The sequence below is a fragment of the Lissotriton vulgaris genome, chromosome 3_1 (assembly GCF_964263255.1).
Source record: "Lissotriton vulgaris chromosome 3_1, aLisVul1.2, whole genome shotgun sequence".
NCBI lineage: Eukaryota > Metazoa > Chordata > Amphibia > Caudata > Salamandridae > Lissotriton > Lissotriton vulgaris.
In genome coordinates, this window is record NC_141689.1 from 1778362447 (window position 1) to 1778389550 (window position 27104).

Below are 27104 nucleotides of genomic sequence, written 5' to 3' on the forward strand. Positions count from 1 at the left end.
GCACCTTCAGCAAGATGAGTATCAATCCCACATGCGGGAGGCGATAGCCCACTACTGGTCTGATAATGCAGGATCGGGGGTGGACGACTTGACCCTCTGGGAAGCTTTGAAGCCCACACTCCGGGGACTAGACATAGCCTGGTGTACGAGGGCACGGAAGTTGCGCAAAGCGGAGCTGGAGAGGGCTGCGGACCGGGTGCGTGCCCCGGAGAGCTCCTGTGCAGATACCGGGGAGGGCAAGGATGTTCGGCGGCTATTACAGGCGCAGCGGGATGTTGCTTCCCTGCAACTGGAGGAATCACGCCAGGTGTGGCTTGCGATGCAGAGCAGAATTTACCAGTGGGGGGACAAGTCGGGCACCATGCTATACAGGATGTGCCAGGGCACGCTTCAGGCGCCGGTTTTGCCAGCCCTACGGGATGGAGCCGGTGGTTCCCTTTTAGACCCTAAGGTGATCGCCGACAGCTTCGCTCGCTATTTTGCGGATCAGTACTCCCCCAGGGAATCCCTTCCGGAGGCGGAGGTTCACAAATTTCTAGCAGATCTCCCACCGCGTGGAGTCTCCGATGCTGAGCGTGCTAGCCTTGAGCTTCCTCTATCGGCGGAGGAACTGGGGACGGCCTTAGGAGAGTTGAATGCAGGGAAGGCCCCCGGGCCTAACGGGTTCTTTCGGAAATATCATACTCATATAGGGGCGCCCTATAAGAGGGCGTTGGAGGCTGCAAGGGAGGCGGGCCGCCTACCGGGAGATTGGAGGCACGCTGAGATAGTGGTCTTTTGCAAGCCGGGGAGGCCCCCAGATCGCCATGAATCCTATCGCCCTATCTCCTTACTAAATACGGTAGCTAAGATACTCGCCAAGGCCCTTGCCAATCGCCTCCTCCCACTGATCACCACCCTGGTCCACCCAGACCAGGCAGGGTTTATGCCCCACAGGGCTACTAGACACAATATCAGACGAGCCCAAGTTGCTCTCGAAATGATGAAAGCTACCGGAGCCCAGGCAGCGTTGCTGCTAGCGGATATAGATCGAGCATTCGATTCCTTGAGCTGGGTCTACCTGCAGGCACTCCTGTTGCGGCTGAATCTTGGGCCTCACTTTCTTTCCTACGTTCGGCTACTATATACCGATTTGACGGCGTCGGTTCAGGTAGCGGGGGCTATCTCGGAGGTCTTCCCTATAGGATGGGGTACCCACCAGGGCTGCCCTCTCTCGCCATATTTATTTGCTCTCGCCATGGAGCCCCTAGCGGCGTGGGTCCGCATGGATGCGCAGATGAGGGGGTTCGAGTGGGACTATGGGCCATCGGATAGGATTGCTCTTTATGCGGACGATGTGTTATTCTTTCTCACTGACCTTAATAGGTCAGGCCCGAGAGTTCTTGAAATAATGAAGATCTTTGGTGAAGTTTCGGGGCTTTATCTCAATATTCAGAAATCTATACTATGGACTATAGGCGATGGTGCGGCGCTTGGCGATTGGGCGTCGGCCCTCCGGGTGGCAGCCGGGGGCATTAAATATCTTGGGGTATTCCTGTCGGATATACCGGGAGTCTCGTGGGAACGCAATATCGTGCCGGTGTGGGCCAAAGTTCGTTCTGATATGAAGACGTGGTCCCGCATGCCCCTCAATATCTATGGCCGTTCCGCCATATTTAAGATGGTAGCCCTCCCGCGCCTACTATATCAACCACAAAATCATCCATACCCTGTTGCGCCACAATGGTTCCGTCAGGTCAACTCGGCGCTAGGTCGCTTTCTCTGGGCTGGGGGCGCGGTCCGGGTGGCACTTCGCACCTGCTTCTTGTCCACATATTGTGGCGGCCTGGCATCGTCAGATATTTTGTCTTATTACCAAGCGTCCCACCTGTTGGTGTTAAACGAATGGTGGTACGGTGACCGCAGCGACCCGGCGTATGCCCTGCATGAGCTCCTCTACTCGGCGGCAAAAAGAAAGAACCTTCCGATGGTCACACAGGTGGTGTTTCAGGTGTGGCGGAGGGCGCTGGGCCGTATGGGGTGGTGGAATACACTGACGCAGGAGACTCCCCTGTGGCACAATGGCCGTTTGCCGGCTATGGCGGAGTTGCGGGGATTCAGAGGCTGGGACGCTATAGGGATCTCGACGCTGGGCCATGTTATGAGGGGGACGACTCTTAAGTCGTTCCAGGCTCTGAGGGACGAATATGATATGCCGCACTCCAAATTCTTTCAATGTCTGCAGTTTAGACACGCCATCTCCCCTGCCCTGGAGGGACTGGAATCCTTGCCAGAATCCAGCCCCTTGGAAGCCAAGTTGTTCATGGGGGAACTGGAAGATAAAAAAATATCCCGTATCTACCAATCCCTCGTTACCCACTGCTCCTCCTCCCTGGACAGACTGAGATCTATATGGGAAAGATATGTAGGGGAATTAGATGAGGAAAGCTGGAGAGAGGCCCTGGCAGCCCCAAGGGAGACGGCTATTGCAGTGCGATTACGCTTCATTCAGTTTAAATACCTGCATAGGGCCTACTACACAAGAGAGCGAATGCATAGGGCTGGTCTGATTGCCTGAGGTGTGGCCGTGAGGTGGGCACATTTGTGCATACGGTGTGGTCCTGCGGGGCATTAGAGGGGTTTTGGAGGCGGGTCTGGGATTGTCTGGATGAGGTGCTGGGTTGGACACTCCCCCGTACGTCACAGCTAGGTCTCTTACATGTTCTGGAGCAGGTGGGAGGCAACATCTATAAAAGACACTTGTTACTCCTAGGCCTGGTGGTGGCCAAAAGGGATGTGGCCCGTGTGATAAGTTGGCCTGATATGCAGTGCTCACTATTCTAGTGATCTCTATGTATCAGTCCAGACAACCCTTATTGATGATTGGTTGTAAGTCAACCTTATAGACCAGCTATCCTAGTAGCGTGGATACGAGCAGTCTAAGGCTAAAGACTCGAGAGGGCGTGTTAAGCCAGCTGTTATACCACACATATACCCCTTGAACACCAAGTGAAAGGACACCACACAAGTGTTATGAAAATAAACAGTGTATTTATTAAAATCACAACAGCCCTGTACTCTTTATGAGGACAGGGTACTAAGCACAAAACAAAACTCTTACGAAAATACTTAAGTTAGCACAGTATATACAAATGCCAGAGGGGCACGGAAAACCATATACTCTGAAAGTGGAATGCGAAATTACTAGCAGGTAAGTACAGTACTAATAGGCTTTGGAATCGCTAGGTCTTGACTATAGAATCGTTAGATTACTTCTAGGAGGCCCAGGGGACTCGGGTGCAGTGGGTGCACTCTCACGCGAGATGCGGGACAAAGTCTATGGTAGCTAGATTTCACAGAGTTAGTGTTCTCGGGCGAACCCGACCTGGTAGGAGGAAAACGAAAGTGGATTCTGACCCTTGGATAGTGAGGCTATGCTGGGGCACCGAAATGCCGAAGTTACCTAGCCCAGGGGCTGCAGCTGCATAGGTCTCAAAAGACGTTGGGAATCCTCGTAGACGGACCAGGAGCCTGGAAGAAAGATGCTGGCAGGCGACCAGTGAAGAGAGTTCGAAGTGATCCAAGCCTGGATCTTGAAGATGGACGATACCTGAAAGCAGAGGGGACCAAGTTCGAGACTACTAGCCAGTAGTCAGGGGGCACCAGGAGGACACCGGATGGTAGTCACCTCGGCTAGGTGAGTGGGCGACGCTGGGCTCTGCAGACCTCACGGACCAGGAGGCGTTGTCGGCGACCAGGATGGAGGAGCGAGCTGTCCCACAATGGATGAAGCTGTCGGCATCGCTGGACCCAGGATTGGGCAACAAAGCCTTGGCAAATTCAAGCCCACGCGGTGGGCCTAAAATGGCGTCTTGAGTGGACCAGGAGGGTCAGGGGTGCTCCTCTTTTGGAAGGGAGCAAGGGCCAGTCTGGAGCAACCAGACCAGCAGCAGTGATGTCGTCAGGCGTCGTGAAGAAGGCCACAAGCCAGCGGGCTAGTAGCCAAACAACGCGGTGAGCAGCAAAAAGCAGAAGGGATCGTGGAGATGCTGGAGGGCTGATCTTCGGTGCTGGAGCTGCTCAGGGTCGGGGCTTCTCGGACCCCAAAGCGCTCACCAGTGGATTACTCGGCGGGCTTGCTGTAAAGAAGTCGTGCAGTCTTGAAGATGGCCGGTCCCTCGAGGTCTCGTCGCACTCACGGTTCTCAGCTTAGCTGTAGAGGTGAGTAGAGGTCAGAGGTGCCAGGGAAGCCGGGTCTCGTCAAGCTGTGTTGTCGGATTCCTGAGGAAGGACTTGCAGCAGACCGCAGTGTTCTTAAGATGGTGCCTGCGGATGCAAGGTGACTACTCCTTAGTCACAAGGGAGAATCTTGAAGAAGAAATCTTGAGGTGCTTTCGCAGAAAGTCGTGTCTTGATTCCACAGATGATCTAATTTGAACAGGGGGCCCGCTCCTATCTTTATATAAGAAAAGGGGCTGACCCAGTGACTAGGTCTTGCCTATGGGAGGGACTAGGAGGGGGGTGGTTACACCCCTCTCCCATGCCGGACTTCCCCCAGGCCAGGGGCTGGTGTGCCCCTGGAACTGGTTCTGACCGGCCTATGCGTAGTGAGCACCGGGGTGCCACTCAGCAGTCACCTTCCTGTAAAGCCCTGCCTACCCAGGATACACAAAACCCTGTCTGGGATGGTGCTAGCACCGCCCCGGACAGGAAACCCTTTGTCCAGGTTCTCCTCGCTGGAAGGACTCCCAGCAGCAGGAGGTCAGACTCGTGTCTGTGGTGGCAGCATCCATTTTGTGAAGCTGAGGCTTCGTTTAACTTTAACCGGGGTTCACAGTTACATACATGTCGTGTCCCTCTAGAAGGGTGGAATGCTAACCCCGTCACCAGAATTGGCGAGGGGTTAGTATTCCAATTCGTATGACACCTTACTCGACATGTTTTGATAAAGCAATACCAAAGATAGCATTTAACCGCGAGGATTATAATGCACTTAAGAGTATATGGTATGCGTTATCATGGAACAGCTATTAGGACTTGGTTCCGCAAGCTGCAAACGGGCTCAGCTCATGCCAGAGCACCATTTCACACGATTCCAAGCACTCTGCCTTCAGGATTGTCAAGGCCTGCCATAGGAGTGACTGATAGGAATCTGTGTGTCCATTTTTAGGGTTAGATATAGGTATACTATATCTACAGCAAAGGGTGATTACACGACTTTGCCCCAGCTGTCATGCAGCCAGTTGTGTCAAATTTAGGAGGCCAGCCAGGGGTGGCATAATACATGCTTCAGCCCCTGGTAGGCCCTGGGTACACCTATGCCCTGAGTTACAGGGTCTGATAAGGTGGCCCAGTACCAATTGGTAAATGCACCTAGGGTACATGTTGTAATTTAGAGAGAGAACAGCCAGGCTGTGGGTCTGATTGGCAGGCCCACAGCCAGAGAAAGTCGTAAACCAGTGAAACAAAAGCAAAAAATCTGGGTGATCATAGGATTGCAGACCCTACTCTCCTACAGCCCGTGCCTGGAAAAATACTCGAGCCCCCTCGATAGAGGCTTGGAAACAGGGATTGGACTACTATATGAGTTTGGAACGCCCGGTGTTCGTGGCACGAGGCTGCCCTAAGAAACATTTCAAAATCTGGAAGAGGTGGGCGGACTATAGGGGACTGTGGCTGGAGCCGCCGGCACAACAGGATGCTGTCAGTGAGCAGCTGTTGGATGGACCTGGGCGAGGGTAGGAGGGTACTGCCAAATGTATATAGACTGTATTATCGAGTATGGACCGACATCGTGTTTGGGGTTAGGGGGGAACCGGGTGGAGGGTAGTTTCTGTGGGGGGGTGGGTTTGGGGGGTTCTTCGGCAAAACTGATTTCCGTTATATTCTGCATTGATTGCTAATCTCTATACCTAGATTTTCTGCTCATGGCTCCTCCGGGGTTCGGAGTACTGTGAAATGTTTGTGCAATCTTTCCTGATATGACAATAAAGGTTGTTCTGAAAAATAAAAACACAAAGTAATACAGTGATAACATCAAAAATGGGCACTACACCAGTTTATAAAGTATCTTTATCTAAATTCAACAAGACCAAAATGACAAAAATCCAACATACACATAGTAAGATATGACTTTAGAACAGGTTTTGCAAAAATAAAGCTTGTAGAGAACAAATAGCTCCACCTGGGGCTATTGCGACGTCATGACAGCACGGCACCGACCGCGAGGTGCTAGGCGTCGGGTACTGAGTCACATGGACCACCAAACAAACAGTATCTTTGGATAACAAAGTCTATGACGATGCACAGCGTCACGGAGGTGAGGCGTCAGTGCTGTGGTTGAGGTCGGCTCCCTGGCTACCACGGGGAGGTGAGGAGGCGACGTGTCAATTCAATTCAATTCAATTAAGCTTTATTCGATTTAAACAATTGTAAATCATAAAAGCATACAAATTATTAAATACAGTCACAATTATTACATCTCGCTAAAAATAATTATTTACACAGTTAAAAAGAAACAGTTTTTTACCAAAGTTTAGCATCAAATCAGTTAGGGGCTTCCCCTGTCTAAATTAATGTATTTGGGGCAAGTAAAAATGGTTTGAAGTCGGCATTTTATAACCATATTGTACGTATACATTTCTGACCCTCTGATGATTACTCTCTACTATTGGTCTTGACGGGGTGAGATAACACGCCCTAGGATAAAAGTCATGTATTTGCCATGTGGATATAGGGCCATCTCCCAGCTGGGGCTGCCAGGATTGTAGATAGGGGACAACATTTTCATTTTTAAATCTTACCAGGACAAGGTCCCCTTTGATGTCCTTAGGGAGCGGTCCCAACCAACCAACCCTTCTGACGCTTACAATCGAGCCGTCAATATTAGGTGGCAAGGGTCTATTTTTCGTTAGCCAAAAGATGTCTTTATTTCTTAAGTCGTGCTGTCTCTCAGGTATTCCTTTCTTAAGTACTGGGACGCCCGAGAGAACACATACAAAAGGGGCGGCTATAGGGGGTAAATTTATATGGTCACTTCTGCCGGAGTTGATGTTGGCTATAACAGTGTGAGGGATTGGGGCTAATGTCAACCTTACTTTGGGGCTGAGCCTCTGGGTTGTAGTGGATGTAATGGATCGGCTACCTGCATTTTGATTTTTCCGATTTGCCCTATGTTCAGCCATTGTTTTATTCCCACAGTTATTACTTTGAGTAGCCGATTTGTGCACCACAGTGGCAGGTAGAACGGGTTCCTGGCTGGGTTCTGCCACGTTCTTTATTAGTGATGTACTGGGACTAATTTTCGTCTCAATTTCACTGAGCTTTTCTCCCAGACTATTTATTCTTGCTATCAGTGGGGATATAATAGACGTAACAAGCCGTTCTATGAGGTCCAATAAAGTTGCCTGGGAGGTAGGAGCAGGAGAATCTAAACTATTATGTCTCTTAGCCGCTGGCGGGGTAGGTGTAGTCGTTGCTAGGGAGCTTGGACACAGTTTTCGTTGTTTGGCTCCATCCCCCAAGCGTGTAGTCTGGTGTCGCTTCCTTTTGGCGGGTGGGATATGAAGGGGCTCTGCATGATTACTGTTCACTTTTAGTGACGGAGATGGGGAAAGAGCATCTGATGTGTTACAGTCTATCAATAGTGGCGTAGTGGACTGGGCATTTGGTGTTACTGGGGGGCTAACCAGGGCGTGGAGTGTCTCGGTTACATAGTCTACAGCGACATACTGGGTCTTACAAAGGGCATTCAGTTCGTCGAGCAAGCTGGATCTGTATACTACATTCGCCGTCTGTGTTGCAGGGAGATTGCAAAACACCTTATCTGTGGGCAAGCGTTGCTCTAATCTGTCTAATTCATGAGTGATAGTTGAGGTTACCCTTTCTAGATAGCAATCCATGGGCCCAGTGACCTCGCTCCTCTGCGTACAACAGCTCTTAGAAGCCAGCTTAGGTGACATGGTGGTAGTAGATCCACAGGACAGTCTCTAAATGAAATAAGTAAATAGATAGCGAGGGCTTTATAATGAGCAAGTGACACCTTTTACCTTACAGTCCAAAACCAAGGGGACAGGCCCGGTCCGGTCTCCTCTGGCCTCTGAGGGCCGTAAAGGGCCTGCCCTTTGCCCGGGCTTAGCCCCGGGCGCTGACCCGCGCGCGTTCCCGCGACGCGGGGGCTCGCGCTGTCCTTTAGCGCACCTCCGGAGGCGGGACAGGAAGCACGCCTTCCAAGGCGCAAGAGGTGTTGGGGGATGTAGTCCCCGATCTGCCGCCTCGCCGCGTCCGTCCAAAGCGGCAGGCAGCAGGCAGCAGGGAGCCTGGAGAATGCTGCAACAGGGCAGCGCTGGGGCTGCGAGGGTCCGGTGCCCTGCTGGGATCACCCTCCCAGGTCAGTGAGTCGTCTGCCCAAAGTCCCCCGCTCCCCCGGGGCTCGCGCTGTCCTTTAGCGCACCTCCGGGGGCGGGACAGGAAGCACGCCTTCCAAGGCGCAAGAGGTGTTGGGGGATGTAGTCCCCGATCTGCCGCCTCGCCGCGTCCGTCCAAAGCGGCAGGCAGCAGGCAGCAGGGAGCCTGGAGAATGCTGCAGCAGGGCAGCGCTGGGGCTGCGAGGATCCGGTGCCCTGCTGGGATGACCCTCCCAGGTCAGTGAGTCGTCTGCCCAAAGTCCCAGACGTGTCGAATCCAGGACAGGGGAAGCCAGTTGCGTCGTCTGTTCATGGAATAACCCTCGGTTGTTATCGGCGCCGCGATAACAGGATTCAGGCGCTGGCGATGACTGAGTTGGTGTGAGCGCTGGCGTCAGGAAATGCCGATAACTGTAGGCGTTGAAGGGCTTCGGAGCAGCAGTGCAGGTCGGGCGGTGGGTCGTGCACTTCACAAGCAGTGCCCCTAAACTCTGTGCAGGTCAAGGCATCACAGTGGCATCGCTGATGGCGTCGGGGAATGGTTGTCTTGTTTCTTTCAAGTTGCTTCCAGCTACCATTAGCAAGAACAAGCTCGAGAGGCCCAAAACTGGAATAGGCACATCCTAGCAGGTCAGAACTCTCTGCAGTAGAGCTCAGGGGAGCTGGGTTTGAAGTCTTTGTGTACTTCAGACTTCAGAACTGGAGACCAGCACAAACAGGCCCTTGGAAATTCTTCTTCAAGCAGGTTCACAGCAAAGTTACAGTCTTTGTCCTTTCCTTGGCAGAAGCAGCAACTGCAGGCAAACCCCACACAGCACACAGCAAAGGGGCAGTGCTCCTCCTCCCAGCTCTCCAACTCTTCTTCTTGGCAAAGAGTCCTCTTGAGTCCAGAAGTGAGCTAAGGTTTTGGGGTTTAAGGTCTACTACTTATACCCCATTTTGTCTTCATTTTCTTTGTGCAGGGGTCTCCGAGTCCAATCCAAACCAGTTCTATCCTCACTGCTGCAGATGACCACAGGGGGTGGAGATAGCATTGTGCAAGGGAGACAGGCCCTATTCAGGTGCAAGGAAAACTCCTCCCACTACTCTAAATTCAGCCAAGGTCTATTCAGCTCTGAGTCACCTGGAAGGGCCAGGTACACCTCAACCCCCCGCATCAAGTGGCTGTCTACAAGGAATGCACAACTACAGCCCCTGTCCCTCCAAAACCAGACAGTCAATCCCCAAACAGGCAGAGGCACACAGAATGGTTAAACAAAAAAAATGCCCACTTCCTGAAAGTGGCATTTTCCAACACACAATTTAAAAACCATCTTTAATAAAAGCTGTGTTATTAAATTCTGAGTTCAGAGAACCTAAACTTTATTTCTGTAACTGGTCCCAATGGGAAGTTATACTTGTACGATGTTACAAAGTATCTCCCATTCTATCCAATGGGGCAGATAGCCTTTCAATAGTGAAAAACGAAACTGGCAGTATTTCACTATCAGGACATGTCACACACACACAGTACATGTCCTACCTTTCACAGACACTGTACCCTGCACAGGGGGGTTCTTTAGGCCTACCATAGGGGTGCCTTACATGTAAGAAAAGGAAGGTTAGGGCCTGGCAAGTGCCTGCACTTGCCAGGTCTGCATGGCAGCTCAAAACTGGTGCAGTCACTGAAGTGGCAGGTCTGAGATACATTTACAGGCTACTCACGTGGTTGGCACAATTTATTTTATTTTATTTATTTTTATTTATAGCATTTGTAAAGCGCTCTGCAACCCTACGGGCATCCTGGCGCTGTGTACATATTGCTGAAAAACACTGTGCATCAGGGGAGGGAAGGATAGCATTAAGTTCTAGTGAATTAGGTTTTTGGGAAGAGCCATGTTTTCATCTTTTTCCGGAAGGCCATCAGTTCATCTGTTTTCCTGATGTCGATGGGTAATTTATTCCACAGATGAGCTGCGGCTATGCTGAAGGCTCTGCCACCGTAGGTGGCTTTCTTAATCCTGGGTATGCTTATAAGATTGGAGGATGAAGATCGGAGGGACCGTGTGGGTTTATACCATTTAAATTTGTTTTGAAGTGGTCGAGGGCCCATCCCATGTACTGCCCTAAAGACAATGCAAAGGGATTTGAAGCAGATCCTTTGATGTACAGGTAGCCAGTGTAGGTCGGCCAGAGCGAGGGTAGTGGAGGATCTTCGCTCTCGGGAGAGTGCCAGTTTTGCTGCTGCCACCTGGATGCTTTGAAGTCTTGAAATCAAATAGGCAGGGGATTCCAGAAGCAGAGCATTACAGTAATCCAGGCGGCTGAGAATGGTACTCCTGACTATGGTGGCTCTGACCTGTGTTGGTAAGAGGGGTAGCAGCTTTCGCAGTCCTCGCATTAAAGCAAAGCAGCTACTCACCTGCTTATTAACATTGGTCTCTAGACTCAGACTGTCATTAAAACTGACTCCGAGGTTCCTCACTGATTTCACTGGGGTTAATGACTCCCCTGAGTCCAGGGGCCAGAGGGCCAGAAGTCTGTGGGTAGACTTCTGGTAATTCTGCCTACTGTAACTATTTCTGTCTTATCACTATTGAATTGTAGTGAATTCTGGTTTAGCCAGAGTGTCATTTCCGACATACAGGAGTGGAAGGTCTCGAGTGAGTCAGCATGGGCACCATCTAGAGAAATCATCAGCTGCGTGTCATCCGCATAGTTGATCACGCTAATGCCGTGAGCCTTTATGATGCCCATCAGGGGTTGCATATATATATTAAAAAGTATCTGACTAATTGCGGACCCCTGTGGGACTCCGTGTGGAACTTTAACAAATTCTGACTGGTATGGAGGGATGGCTACTGCCTGCCATCTGTCCTTCAGGTAGGAGTGAAACCAGTTGAACACGACTTCTCCAACTCCAATGTTCTTCAGTTTTCTCAGCATAATGGTATGACTCACCGTATCGAATGCTGCGGACAGGTCCAGCAGAATTAGAATTGCTGACTCCCCCCTGTCCGCCCTCATTCGTAGGTCATCCAGAACTGTCAGCAAAGCTGACTGGGTTCCGTGAGCTGGTCTGAAACCGAATTGCTCCTCTTCCAGGATGTTGTTGGTTTCCAAGAAGAGGACAAGGGATCTGCTGACCCACCGCTCTATGATTTTTATAGGGTATGGCAGGAGCGATATCGGTCGGTAGTTTTTTTGGCAGTTCGGAACTAAATTGGGTTTCTTTAGTAGGGGGGTGACAACCGCCAGTTTCCAGTCTTTTGGTACGGTGCCTGTATTGAGAGATTGATTGCAGAGCTGTCACAATACTGGGAAAAGGTCGTCCCCGAACTCCTTTACTATTTTGTGAGGCAAAGGGTTCAGAGGGGATCCTGATGTTGTATTAAGAGCAGTTCTTATGAAATCTTGTTCTGTAAGGATCTCGAAATTTTCTAGAGTAGCCTTTGGATTGGGTCGTCTTACATTGCTTTCGCTCTTCTCCCTATTCTCGGGGTTACTGTTATCCTGCACTAAAGGGATGGAAGCATCCTTCATTCCCTCAATAATTTTAGTAATTTTTTCCTGAAAGAAGGATGCTAGATCATCGCATAGTTCTTGTGAGGGCTTGATTTGACTATTAGCGCAATCAGGATTGGATAACTCTCTAATTATCCTGAAGGTGTCGCGGGATTTATTAGAGCTGTTGAGTATTAGGTCGGCGAAGTGGTTTGCTTTGGCTGCGATGATTTCTTTTTCATACAGTACAATAGTTTGCCTCCATATCAGTTTCTCCGGCTCCGAGTAATTTTATCTCCAGATCCTTTCGGCCTTTTTACAGGCACTTTTCAGTTCCTTCAAGTTATCCGTATACCAGGGCGCGGAGGGTCTTCCTCTTTTTCTAATTACTTTCACGGGTACAGTATCGTCAAGTTTCTTGGTTACTTCTTTACATAAAGAGAGATAGTTTGTGGTGATGTCGTTCTCTGGGTTAAACGAAATCCCAACTTGACGGAAATTAAACTTTCCTTTCTCTTTCTTTTTTAGCAGGCCCTTTCAGTCACGGCCGATAAAGGACCTGGTCTGCGTATTTGTAGGCCCTGTATTAATCAAGGTGTGAATATTGAATAGTAGGAGGTGATGGTCTGACCAACCTACCGGTAACGTTGTTCCCATTGTGATGAGATCCTCTGCAGCAAATATTAGATCCAGTGTATTTCCTTGTTTATGTGTGGGGGTAGTTATCCACTGTTTCAGCCCTAGGTTTTCCCAGGATTGGGTGATATTGTGAAAGGCCGTGTGAAGTTGGTCATTATCCCATAGATTAAAATCTCCTAGTACCAGCAGTCTGCTATGTGAGATTGACATGTTGTTGATGACAGCAATCAATTCCTGCTGTTGTGTTGCGTTGATATGCCCCGGTGTCCTGTAACAGATTAGGCCCGTGAGACAATGGCCTGAGTCATGTCTGATCGATATCCCGAGGATTTCAGCGCATGTGACCGTGTCGACATCTAAGGTTGTAATATTTAGCTCCTCTTTAAAAAAGATTCCTGTTCCTCCTCCTCGTCCTATGGTCCTAGGCTTATGAATGATCTTGTATCCTGCCGGACAAGCCTGCCCTAGCTCTAGTTCCATTCCCGCGGCCATCCATGTCTCGGTTAAAAATAAAATGTCCAAGTTGTTGGACTCAACCAATAGCTGTATTTCAGTGGCATGTTTCGGGAGGGATCTGACGTTTAATAGTCCACGAATTAATTCTCTCTTAATAGTCTGCTTAGAATCGGCGTGTGTTGGCGGGATATGCCTATAGCCTGAGGTCTGATCAGGATTCAATTGTGATTCAAGTGGGAGGGGATTAATATGAGGCAGGCGCCCTAGGCAGTTGGGACAGGGGCTCTTGACCTCAGATGCTATCTTAGGGGCTAGGTGTGGGCAGTTAGCTCTGCCTGCCAGTGGGTTTAGCAGCATAAGTGTTTCTCTACTGTATCTATGTGCCTCATCAACCGGAAAAGGTCGAGCAGGGGGGATTGCCCTAGGCCCGGTCTCGGCACGGACGAGCGCAGACGAGCTTTCCTTAAGCGCGCCTTCGGCGCGCAATTGTCGCGCCCGCGGCGCTCGTCCGCTGTGCTTCCGGTAAGGGCACATCCTATATGGGAGTAGGATGGGGAACAAAAAGGGGGCGTGGCTATTGTTAGTGGGCGTGCCGTTCGGATCCGGCCCATAGCGTCTGATCACCAAGAGCAAGCACCCGCCCTCGTCAGCGTTCTGTCCGCTGTGCTGGGACTAAGGGCCCGATGTAGGTAGGGCGTTACCTATCGGTAACGGCCGAAAATACCGATTTTTGGCCCTTACCGATCGGTAAACAGCCATCGAGATGTAGGGAACCAAAAACAGAAAGAATCGGATAGAAAACCGAATCGGAATGAGTACCGAATGGGAAAGAATCCGATACGTACATACCGAAAATCGGATATGTAACGAATCGGAAAAACACCGAATCGGATGCAAAGACCGAATCGGTCCAATTACCGATTCGTTAGTGACACCGAATCGGGAAATCACCGAATCGGTCCAATTACCGAATCGTTAGTGACACCGAATCGGAAAATCACCGATTCGGTCCAATTACCGAATCGTTAGTGACACCGATTCGGAAATTCACCGATTCGGTCCAATTACCGAATCGTTAGTGACACCGATTCGGAAATTCACCGATTCGGTCCAATTACCGATTCGGTACAAATACCGAATCGGACATGATCCGAATCGGAAAACATGCCGATTCGTATGAATCTCCGATCGGAAAATTCCCCGATTCCGACAGTTGGGGAGATGTAGGGAGGCACAGAAACACCGAAATCGGCTCAAAATCGGTAGAATTCACTCGGTATTTACCATGGATTGCAATCAGGTGGTAACCAACTCCAACCCATATAAACAGTCCCAAAATGCATTGCAACTTGCAGGATGGCAGCTTTCTATGTCATTGCGAGGCGGCTACGGCTACAGCAGGAAGGACAGAGGGAATGGCTAAGAAATGAACAGGTCTACAGACAGAGGGTAACCCTGTTCATGCTCACTGAGGCTGAGATCCTACAGAGATACAGGCTGGACTCTGACACCATACTTGAGCTCATCAGGGACCTTAAGCCATTCTTGGACCACCACACCCCAAGGGCACACGCCATCCCTGCGCACGTCCAGGTGCTATGCAGCCTACACCTGCTTGCGTCTGGCAGCTATCAAAGTGGAGTAGCAGCAGCAGGAGGGGTGAGCCAGAGCAGCCTGTCAAGGTTCTTCCACATATTCCTTGACGCCATGATAGACAGGATGGACCAATACATCTCTTTCCCTGCAACCCACGCAGAACTGCTACAAACTAAAGCTGACTTCTACCAGATGGCACAATTTCCCCAAATCATCGGTTGCATAGATGGCACACACATTCCGATTTGCCCACCAGCGGACACCGAATACATATACCGCAATCGGAAATCTACACACACCATCAACGTGCAGGTGATCTGCAATGCCAAGTGCACCATCACAGACCTGGTAGCAAAATTTCCAGGGAGTACCCATGACTCCTATATATTCCAACAGAGCGGCATATATGCACGGCTGATGGCTGGCGAATTTGGAGAAGGATACCTCCTAGGTGAGACACATCATCAGACCCCCATAACACATAGTAGGTAGGTGGAATACATGTATGCATGTGTCTAATGTGACCCCTTTCTCTTCCAGGCGACAGTGCATATGCCCTCCGCTCATTCATACTCACCCCCTACCTCAGCCCCTCCACACCCAGCCAAAGGAGGTATAACCGGGCCCACATACGCACAAGGAATGTTGTTGAACGGACCTTTGGCATCTGGAAAAGTAGATTCAGATGCCTGCACAAGAGTGGAGGTGCAAGGCAGTATACCCCCATCACCTGCTGCAAGATCATAGCTGTATGTGCAATGTTACACAACCTTGCGGTCAAGAAGGGCACTGAGGTGGAGTTGTCTGACTACGAGGACTATGACGACGACGAAGCTGTGCCACTGACACAGCCAGCTGGGGTGTGTACGCCAAGTGATGGCAGATACAGACGTGAGGAGATCACTGAGAACTATTTCTGACTGAGTACAGATGCAAAGACAGCTAAATGTTGCTTGCAAAAAACAAATTTTAATAGTGATGCACCACAGTTACAGCACTGATGTGCATCAAAAATGGAGTATGTAAAATCAAATAAAGTCCAGGGTTCTGGTTTGCTCATCCCCCCTTGCCAGGCTATTTTTTTGCCCGCTTGCCAGACCCACTGGGGTGTCCCTCGGCCCCCTCCGAATGCCCAGCAGCATCAGCGGATCGCCTGGTGCTCCTCCGTGGCTCAGATGCAGCGCTGGCCGGGCTGCTGCGGCTGCTGCTGTCTCCAGCATCACCCAGGTCCAGGGCAGGATTGGAGGCGGTGTTTGATATTATCAAGGCCTCCATGGCCGTGGTGATCCTGGCCATCCCCCTAGTGAGCTCAGCCGTATGCTGACTGAGCACAGATTCTTGGTTGGAGCTGCGATGGCACAGTTGTGCGGTCGCCGCTGCAAGGCGGGCCATGGCCCGGTTCAGCACCCGGGCATCCCTCCTGCGCGCAACCTCATGCTCCTCCTGTCTGGCAGATGAGTGGGTGATGGCAGTGGTCAGCCTGCCTAACCCTGCTGCCACCTCCTTGTTGCTGTCCACAACAGCCTGGAAACCCTTCACCAACTCCCCCATCTGCATGTTGTGCTGCAGGAGCTGGCGTTGGCAGGCCATGGTGGATCTGGCCTGTTGGCGCTGGATTTTAACCATCTGTCCCTCCAGGCCCAGGAACACACTGCCCTCCCGTGCTGGTGCAGCAGTGGTGGTGGTGGCACGGCGTCGGGCACTGGTGCTTCCGGCCTGCTGAGTGGGCTGGGGTGCCACTGGTGGGGGTGTGGTGCTGGCCGGTCCCTGAGCCCCTGCTCCCAGGACAGGTTGGACAGGTGGCAAGGCCACGGTTGTGGCAGGAGCTGGTGTAGGCGGAATGGTCTGCCTTGTAGGGGAGTTTTCTGGTGAGAATTGCAAGGGGGGTGTGCTGGCCAGTACTGGGGAGTGCACTGCTTGGAAGTCAATGACCAGGACTCCCTCCATTCCTAGCCCTGGGGTGTCTCCTTCCTCATCCTCCTCCTCCTCCTGGCCAGCCTGGCTGGTGCTCGGCCCTGCGACTGCTGTGTTGGACGTTCCTGCTCCCTCTGCTGTCACAGTTGTTCCGCCTGATGGGGCCCCTAGGTACAAAGAAGCATTTGTAAACTGAGTGCCGATGTATTACAGTCAGTACAATTATGGCATTCCACATGTCCTTGCATCTCCTTACACCGTGTCACACTGTTTCCTGTCTTGTGATTCTGCACTGACATATTTGGCTAACTTCTGCTGACTACATGTACCATGATGCTTGTCTCTTGTATGTTGGTGACAGTACAGTGCTGGTGTTTGCCTATGCATTGTGTCTAATGGGGAGGTGTCTGGTAGGGTGTGTCATGATGCGCATGCTTCTTACCTGTAGCTGTGGCTCTCGCAGAGCTGTCCAGGGTCCCGATTCCTACGATACTCTCCCTCTCGATGGTGCTGGAGACAATTTCCTCCAGCTCGGTGAGGGGTGGCGCCGGGTTCTTGCCTCCTCCAGTGTGTCCAGCCTGCCTTTGAATGTCAGCCAGCTTCTTCTTCGTGAGGCTGCGGATGTCGTAAAACCTTTTTTTCAGTTCCTCTATGGACCTGGGGGTGACACCCGCAGCATTCACCTTCTGGGCGATGTCGGCCCAGATTCTCCTCTTGGTGCTGTCTGGCACGTTGAGGGACAGCTTGCCAAACAGCTGGCGGTGCACCCTCACCACCTCCTCAACCAGTACCTGAAGTTCGGTGGTGGTGAACTTGGGCTTCCTCTTCTGGGAGGACTTCTGGCTTCCTGACTCATCTGCCATTTTCTCCTGTTCAGTTTGCAACCTCCTTCTCCCACTGCTGCTAACTGTGTGTGTTGGGCTCAGGCAGGCTTTCCAGAAACTTCTTAATTAGCTGCACCTGCCAGGGTTGCCACTCCCTGTTTGGGTGGGGGAGGGGGAGCCACCTCATTGGCTGAATCGCCTATTGCCGATTCGGCTTTTACCGATTCGGTAATATCCGAATCGGTAAAATCCGATTCGGTATTATCCGAATCGGTAAAAGCCGAATCGGTTCATTCAATGCATTCCTATGGGCTTTTTCGCCATGGGTCTGTTTTCATGGCTACGAATCTATGATTGCCGAATCGGATTTTACCGAATCGGCTTTTACCGAATCGGTATTCGCCGAATCGGGAATATCCGAATCGGTGGTAGCCGATTCGGTGATTTCCGATTCGTTGTTGGCCGATTCGGTACTTTCCGATTCGGACCGAGCAGAATCGGAACGTACCGAATCTCATTACCGATGCCGACCGAATCGGTATTCATTCGGTTTTTTTTTCCTACATATCGTTTTCCGATTTCAGAATACCGATTCGGCCCGCCTCGGTATTTTGAAATCGGAAAATCGCGTTTACCTACATCGGGCCCTTAGTGCGTCAGTTTCCCTTAAAAACACAAGTTATTACACAAAGTAAAGATTTAAAAGTAGTAGGGTCCCTTCTCCCGGCTGTGCCTCAGGAGATTCAGCTTCAAAGACGCTTCGCTCGTATTCAGCGCGCGCTTTATAGGAAGGGGGCGTGGCTATTGTTAGTGGGCGTGCCGTTCGGATCCGGCCAATAGCGTCTGATCACCAAGAGCAAGCACCCGCCCTCGTCAGCGTTCTGTCCGCTGTGCGGGGACTTAGTGCGTCAGTTTCCCTTAAAAACACAAGTTATTACACAATGTAAAGATTTAAAAGTAGTGGGGTCCCTTCTCCCGGCTGTGCCTCAGGAGATTCAGCTTCAAAGACGCTTCGCTCGTATTCAGCGCGCGCTTTATAGGAAGGGGGCGTGGCTATTGTTAGTGGGCCTGCCGTTCGGATCCGGCCAATAGCGTCTGATCACCAAGAGCAAGCACCCGCCCTCGTCAGCGTTCTGTCCGCTGTGCGGGGACTTAGTGCATCAGTTTCCCTTAAAAACACAAGTTATTACACAAAGTAAAGATTTAAAAGTAGTGGGGTCCCTTCTCCTGGCTGCGCCTCAGGAGATTCAGCTTCAAAGACGCTTCGCTCGTATTCAGCGCGCGCTTTATAGGAAGGGGGCGTGGCTATTGTTAGTGGGCGTGCCGTTCGGATCCGGCCAATAGCGTCTGATCACCAAGAGCAAGCACCCGCCCTCGTCAGCGTTCTGTCCGCTGTGCGGGGACTTAGTGCGTCAGTTTTCCTTAAAAACACAAGTTATTACACAAAGTAAAGATTTAAAAGTAGTGGGGTCCCTTCTCCCGGCTGTGCCTCAGGAGATTCAGCTTCAAAGACGCTTCGCTCGTATTCAGCGCGCGCTTTATAGGAAGGGGGCGTGGCTATTGTTAGTGGGCGTGCCGTTCGGATCCGGCCAATAGCGTCTGATCACCAAGAGCAAGCACCCGCCCTCGTCAGCGTTCTGTCCGCTGTGCGGGGACTTAGTGCGTCAGTTTCCCTTAAAAACACAAGTTATTACACAAAGTAAAGATTTAAAAGTAGTGGGGTCCCTTCTCCCGGCTGTGCCTCAGGAGATTCAGCTTCAAAGACGCTTCGCTCGTATTCAGCGCTCGCTTTATAGGAAGGGGGCGTGGCTATTGTTAGTGGGCATGCCGATCGGATCCGGCCAATAGCATCTGATCACCAAGAGCAAGCACCCGCCCTCGTCAGCGTTCTGTCCGCTGTGCGGGGACTTAGTGCGTCAGTTTCCCTTAAAAACACAAGTTATTACACAAAGTAAAGATTTAAAAGTAGTGGGGTCCCTTCTCCCGGCTGTGCCTCAGGAGATTCAGCTTCAATCAGTGCTGCAGGCCCACTGGTAGCAATTGATTCACAGGCCTTGGACACACCCAGCGCACTGTACTAGGGACTTATCAATAACTCAAATAATCAGTCATGGAAACACCAATCCATAAACATAATTTACCCAGAAAACATATGCACTTTAACACTGATCAGCAGTGGTAAAGTGCCCAAAGTCCTATAGCCAACAAAAACAGGGTCATAAACAGGAGGCCAAAAAGCAAAAAGTTTGGCGGTGAGCTCGCTGAAAAAGCCAAGCCTAACAACTACCTTCCGCCTACTCCTCTGAGTTTATCATACTCAAGGGCATCATAGAGAGGGTAGGGAGAGGATTCATGTGTGTGGCCTTGGGAAGAGTTTCGGTGTCTTCTGGCAACCTGAAGAGTGCAGGTTGGAGAGAGCTCTATTCTTGGAATAGTGAGCCAGATTAAGGAGAATTTTGGGCTTGGGATATAAGGTAAGCCTTTCATCCTTCTGAGGTCAATAAACTGAGCACCGATGAGTTGGGTAACAGTCCCTCAAGGTATAACTTTTAGCTGTACGCCTTTGTTAGTGTCATGAGAATGAGTAGCTAGGGATACTCATGTTAAATAAAGTTCAGAGGTTCAGTCTGATCTCACTAGCTGATGGGTGTCAGTAATGGAGGTAGAGTTTGGAAAGCTGAGGCTCAGTGAGCAGCATGTCAGCACAGGGGCAGGGGTATGAAGGACTTGTAGATTGGCTTGCAGGGGAAGCAAAGAAGGAGAACGTCAGTCCTGTGGAGAGCTCAGAGTGAATGGGGACATCAGCACTGGGCTCTGCAGAACATTAGCACAGTTGGATGGAACTACAGCTCTTTTAAGAGGGGGAACTCAGTGCATGGGTCTTGAAGGCTGATATGCACTCCTACACACTGCTTTTAATGTATTTCATCTCGTGAAATGCATGGCATGCATATGCCCGCAGTAACGGCTTTCTCGGGTAGCGATACCTTCCGAGGCCTGGCACATGCTGAGGGTGCCCGCAGATTAATTGTGGCCAACGGGAGCCAGCTTTCAACCTAGGCCCCATATACCTATAATGGTTGGAAGCTGGTAACCTGGGGTCAGGAGGTGCAAGAGTCTGGGCCACGCCGCGTAAGAGCAGCTACTCTTACTGGGGGAGGTCATCAGAAACATTCAATCATTGGGTTTATGTAGGAGCATGTCATGAGGTAGAAAAGAAAAGAGGACAAGGAGACAGGGTGGAAGTTGGTAGATTAGGGGAAAGGGCAACGGAAATCAAGAAAAACAGAAGTTTGGAATGCAATGGAGCTGGAAAGAAAGAGGTTGGGAGGTGGAGTGGACAACTACGGAGGAGTGATATAGAGAAGGGAAATAAATGAGGGACATAGAAGGGTAGGTGAGAATGGGATATGAAGTAGGGAGAATATGACAAAGGGTGTATGTAGGAAATACAGAATGAAAGTAAAGATGGAGAGTAGAGAAAAGATAAGAACGGGGACTGGAAAGAAAGAAAAGATGCAGGATAAAAAAGAGGAAGAATAGGAAGGACAGAAATAATAGAAAGATGGAGAGAGAAGAAGATTTGTAGGAAAGGGCAAGGGAAGGGGGAGATTTGAGTGTAGAGGGAAAAGGGGGCACCAATGGAGAGAATGAGCTAAGGGAGTGAGAAAGTAAAAAGGAAGAAGTGAATAAGCAAGAAATGCGAGGAAAAGAAAGTAAGAAAGGGGTGTGAAACATAGAAAGGAGAGAAAAATGGAAGGAAGGATGATATGAACAAACAAAATGTGAAAGGTAACAAGAGGGGAGGGAAAAGGATTGAAAGGGTCAATTAGAAGACTATCAGGGCAACACCAGACACACTAGGTCAATGGATTAATCCCCTTGGGAACGACATTCATTAGTACAGTATTTAAGTGGCTTTGCACATGATTGCTGGGTAAGAGCTGTCATCCGAGTGGGATGTTGTTTTGTAGTTGTGTTCTTTGAATGCAACAAATTGAAAGCTTGAATAAAACAGATTTTTGAAAAAAGGAAAAACGAGGGGGATAAGTAGACAAATGTGACAACCAAGGAGGTCAGAGATAATGGACGAGATGAGTAAGAGAGAAGCATGCAAAGTCAAGATATAGATTTGATAGAGAAAGGGTATAATGAGAGAGATTGGACCAGGAGATTAGAGAGAATTTGAGTAAGAGAGGATGGTAGGATGTAGATTGAAGAGATGAGGCAGGATGAGGGAGAAGTAGAGGAGAGCGGAAAGGGAGAAAGAAACGTGAGAGTGATAAAGAGGAGCAAGGAGACAAGACAAAAACTTTAAAAAACAGAGGAATGAGATCAAGACAAGCAAGAGAGTTAGAGTGGAAGTGGATAGGGGTAAGAAAAGGTGCGAGGAGGAGATAGGAGATTCATGACGATAGTGAAGAGAGAGGAATGATACGTAGAATGATTAGGGTGAAAATTCAGTGTCACAAGGGTTCACAGGTGCAAGGGAGCCCACTGCACCCCTGTAATCGGTGTCTTTTAATACCAACCGAAAGGTGAGGGGAGGACAATTTTGTTCTGGCTTAGATTTAGGGCCAATGGTACCCTTGCTATGCCACTGATTTTGGTAACTTGCAAGCAGCAGATACTTGCTTATTAAATATGTAAAAAGTATGGTAACCAGGTATAAAGCAAAAATGGGCACACTGCAATCTTATTTCAGGGGTAGTAAACAGCAAATACAAAATATGGGAGGTGTGCCTAAGAAAAGGTTGTTGGTTACCACGCACAACCCTGCAATGTCCTTCAAAAGAAGAGCAGGAAAAAACAAGTCACGGTGTTATTGACCCATCGACGAAACATGTTTTGGCTGATTGTCTTTAAGCTGAATATATCAACTGCTCCTTCGATTGGAAAATTGTATTGGACTGTTTCTCTTTTGGAATACTATTCTCAAAGGCAAAGGGTTTTGTATCGACAGGGACTGATTGCGCTCTACTAGGGTACTGACTACTTTATCAAGTTAGAGATGGTGTTAAACAATGGTGCCACAGGAAAAAGGGAAACCCTCTGAACCCTTTTATACGGTGTCCAAGAACACCTACACTACATACAACGCAATTTCCTATGCACACAAAAATCAATTTAGGTACAAAATGTATTTTAAACAGACATCCAGTAAGTTCCGTTCTAGAAAATAATATTTTCCGCTTCTTTTGTTTGAGCAATATTCCGCTGTTTTATTGCCCACAAAAATCTTTTCGCCAGCCGACACGTGTTTCGTCAGAGTACAGATTGCTCTGACTCTTCAGGGCTTTCTTGTAATGATGGCGAATATTGTAATCCCGCTTGACCGGTGATAATTCCAACCCGGTAAGGGTATCGTGGACGTTCAATGGTTGAAAAAAGTCTTCCTACGAATCTTCGGTAGCTTTGATTGGGACGCAGTCACAATATCTATAAAAATCCGTGTTATTACACTGGTGGCCGTATCTAGAAGCGCGTAGGTAAACAGAACATAATCGGTATAATCCGCTCTTCACTATTGATAAATATGTGCTTCAATGCAGGCGAGGTAATCATCTAACAGCGTGTGTCCTGCGTTTATTACACCCAGTCCGTATGTCCCTGGACCTCGGGCCGTGTAGAGACCGCGAATCCGGCGATCTGCCTTTCCAGTCTTCGCGTTGAATGCGGAAGAGCAACTGGCGATGATATTTACTACAAGCCTAATGTGAAGACTTGGACTGTACCACTTGGGCCTGAACTGAAAACTTGGATTAAAGTGGACTATTACTACAATATTGATGTATCTATAACTATCTTTTAAACATTTGAGTGCTTGGATTTGTATATCTACTTGCATATTAAGTTGCTGGCCATCACTTCATTCCCACTGGAAGAATATAACAACTCTGACCCTGTAGGGCTTTGGAGGCAAAAGCAATTATTTATTTCCTCGAGGTTTCCCTTTTTTGCTATGACATCGCTCCAAAGACTACTTTACTGGCATCGGTGACAATATGTGATTCTTGAGAGTTAAAGGATTTCAAAGTTAGAGTGCTCACAATATCGGATTTAATTTCCTCAACTGCTCGTTGGCACTTCTCACTCCAAATATATGTACTCCCTTTTTAAATACATTTATTAGATGTGCTGTTTTATCAACAAAATATGAAACACATTTTTAATAATATTCAAGCAGACCCGAATAAGATTTCAACCGCTCCTTACCTTCTTGAGATGGAGCTTCTTCAATAGCTTTCAGAATCTTAATCTTCCACAACCTTAGCACGTGTGTGGTATCCTAGATATTCCAAACCACTTGCCTCAAATGTGCATTTATCGAAGGGCAATGTAAGACCCCTCTTTCAGGACAATCAAAAGTATGGTCACTTTTTCATAACGCTCAACTGCATTTCTGCAAAACACCAAGATGGTATCCTGAAAATATAACCCCACACTCAGACACTGAAACATTATCCTCATGAGTTTTTGGAACAGTAGGGGATGCTGATGGAAGCCCGAAGGCCGAAATGCATCCTCAATAGTAACGAATGAAGTTAGATATTTGGTTACCTCAATTAAAATATCTGGTGGGAATAAAAACTGCATCGGAGATTCAAGGCATTCACTTCGGCTCATGTGACCATAAAGTATCACTTTTTGCAGACAATGTGCTGCTTTCTCTTACCTCCTCCACCACATCACAGAGGGCTCTACAATACGAGTTGATACATTACGAGGGTGTAGCATGTTATCGTATAAACCTACATAAATCCTTACTCCTTAATCTTACCCCGTCCTCCCCAGAAATGAAGACTCTGGCACTCCTGACTCCCTCCCAGTGGGTGAAAAAGATGTCACTTACCTGAGGATCAAAATCACCCCTATGATCTCTGATCTATACTGCGTCAACTTTCCTCTTTTGCTACGCCAGCTCAAAGCAGACCTTAAATGATTGACGCCAATGTATCTCTTTTGGCTGGAGAGTATTAACGCAATCAAAATGACGTTCTTACCGCAACTATTAGATCTTTTTCTAGGCCTCTCGATTGAGTTAACCCGGGAATTTTTCTTGGAACTCTGCTCTTAAGTGATCCGCTTTATATGGCAATGATGCAGGGCCCACCTCCCTTGTAGGCAACTGAGACTACCAGAGGAAGTGGGAGGTCTGGCTCTACCAGACTTCCAGTTATATTATAAGGCAGCACTATTGCAAGTAATCGCTGAATGGGTGCTGAGTTCATCAGATAAATATTGGCTCCATATGGATAGAGCCGTAGATGCCCGCTATGTGTGGGATGTCCTATGGAAACCAAAATCTGACAGACCCCCTCCAATGCATACCTAAGCACACCTACTCACACCACCCTAAGAGTAAGGGACACAGTAAAGACGCTGCCGGGTTGGACCACTTTATCTTTCCCCAATACTCCTATCCCTTTTAATCCGGCCTTCTCCCCTGCCTTAACGCTGGACTCATTTGATAAATTGAGAGAGGGAGGCTGTCTCACGATCTCTGCCCTCTTTCATGGCTGGGACATGTTCATCTTTGAATACTGCTAGCATGATTTTGATTAACCAGAAGCTGAAAAATATCACTATACCCAACTTCAACAATGGGCCGTGCACCCCGATATGGGTTTAGATGTCACAAGAGATCTCTCCCCATCTAGAAATGTATGCGGCAAGCGAGAGGCACCAAACGATCCATTTCTTTCCCTTATGCCTATCTCCTACAGATTCTCCCCTTGACCACACCACAACGTGTGCACTTCTGGAACAATATTCTTTATACCCTAATTTCTGAATCGCTTTGGCAGAAACTGTGAAAATAAATTCCCAGATTTAACCACTACCCAGGGCTTAGGGAAGCTCAGTATGAGCTTTTGTTCGACTGGCAACTCTATCCCACAAAACTAAAAAAGGATCTTTCCAGTTACATCTGATTTGTTATGGAGGGGATGTGGTTTACTCTGAGGCTTCTGACACATTTGGTGGGATTGTCCGACCATTCAAACAATACTGGGCTATCCCATTCCTTTTACACTAGGCTTTTCTCATTTAGGCTTACGAGATGACACTTTACGACACCAAACCGCGAGCGACCGCTTCATCATGTGGCTGTGTTTCAAGGCAGCTAAGATGGCCTTGGCCGCAAAATTGAAGAACGCTACAGTACCCTCAATATTGAAATGGAATGCTGGACTCTGGCAAGGGTTAACGGTGGAAAGAATGGCAGACATGATAAGAACAAGAATTTTGAATATCAATGGGGAGCTTTAGTCAACCTTCTATCAGAAAGTACTCCCCATTATCACCTGCCCTTCCGGCACCAGAGAACTCCAACTCTTTCAATTTCTGACCCCCATAGAGGTCCGACATCCCTACCCCCAATGATGAAGACTCCACAGCACCCTTCCCACCACCCGAATCATTCTATGAGCGCACATTTCTCACTCATGGCCTATTGTTTAAAGTTTATTCTTCAGTTTTGTTTTTCTCTATACTATTTACATATTGGGGGAGGGGGAGGGGAGATTTAAAGGCACAAATATAGCTCCCAAATGTGCTGGAGTTTTGTCTATGTGGAATCTTCACTTGCCTATTGTTCTGGGGAAGTCATGATTATATAACGCATGTGTAACTCATTACCCTTTCCATGGGAAGCCTACTGACTTCTGACAAATGCCCTATGTTTGTATGATACTGTGCCTTAAGGAAATTAATAAAGAAAGTTTGAAAAAAAACCTACCTGGTGGGAGGCTGCTGACATATCTCGAGTGGTAAATGACGCACCCATGCAGAGTGCACTGCAGAGCATCTTATAATACTGGGTAGAGGCGTTGCGGTCCTCGATCCTCAGGATCAGTTTCAAGTTCAAAATGTCCACCGACAGGCAACACCAAGTCTGAATGCTCTTACAACGCAGATTATTGGTGTGGCCAGGAGAGGGAAAAGTATTGGGGAAGGGGACGGCAGGGGAGGTTGACCTGTGAAGATGAAAAGAATGTTAAAGGTTTTATTTCTCAGCTACGTTACTTAGCAACCCCCAGGCATAGTCCTCCCAAAGTAATGATCACCTTCCTTCTCAGTAGTGTTATTCTTATGAATTAACAAGGTATCTTTGGATCTTAGTTATTGTTTTTTTCTTGTTTTCATATAAGGTATCCAGGCTTTCAGAATCAGACCTCTGGCTTCAATTGTCTTTTGGATTCACATTGGTTACTGTTCATATTTTCCTTAATAAAACTTCCAAAAACCTTAGCTCACATAAGGAACTCTTTGAAGATTTTGAATAGGGTTTCTCTATAGGGAAATGTTCCCCCGGTTCAGAGGGCTCGTTTCACACCCAAGCTCAGAAGGATTGTTTACACAAATAAGCTCCACATGACAGAATGGCGTAAAGAAATGAACAGGCGCAAGCCTACCTTAAGACTAGTCCATTCTCAGAGCCTGAAAATCTTCTCTGGGCGCCACAGCCTGGCGAAGTCCGCCGGTCACAAGGAATGCCATTAATAACTTGCGGTGAGGACAAGGTGATTCAGCCTTTTATGGTAAGACCCCGCCCAAGATGGCCACCACGCAGGCACACTGGGAAATAAAGTCCTTAGATTCAAAGTTAAGGTAGTGAGCTGGTGCCCTGCTTGGTTCCTTGGGCCAAGGCCCATACATAAACAGTGTGTCTTTCAGTGTGGGCATATGGGGCATAACTCCAGACTTTCCATCACAGATAGAAGGTGTGTGTCCCATCTTGTGGTTTGCAGTGAGTCCTGACCTCCATATGGAGATTCTAGAAGTTTCTCTGCATCAGCCCCAAGAC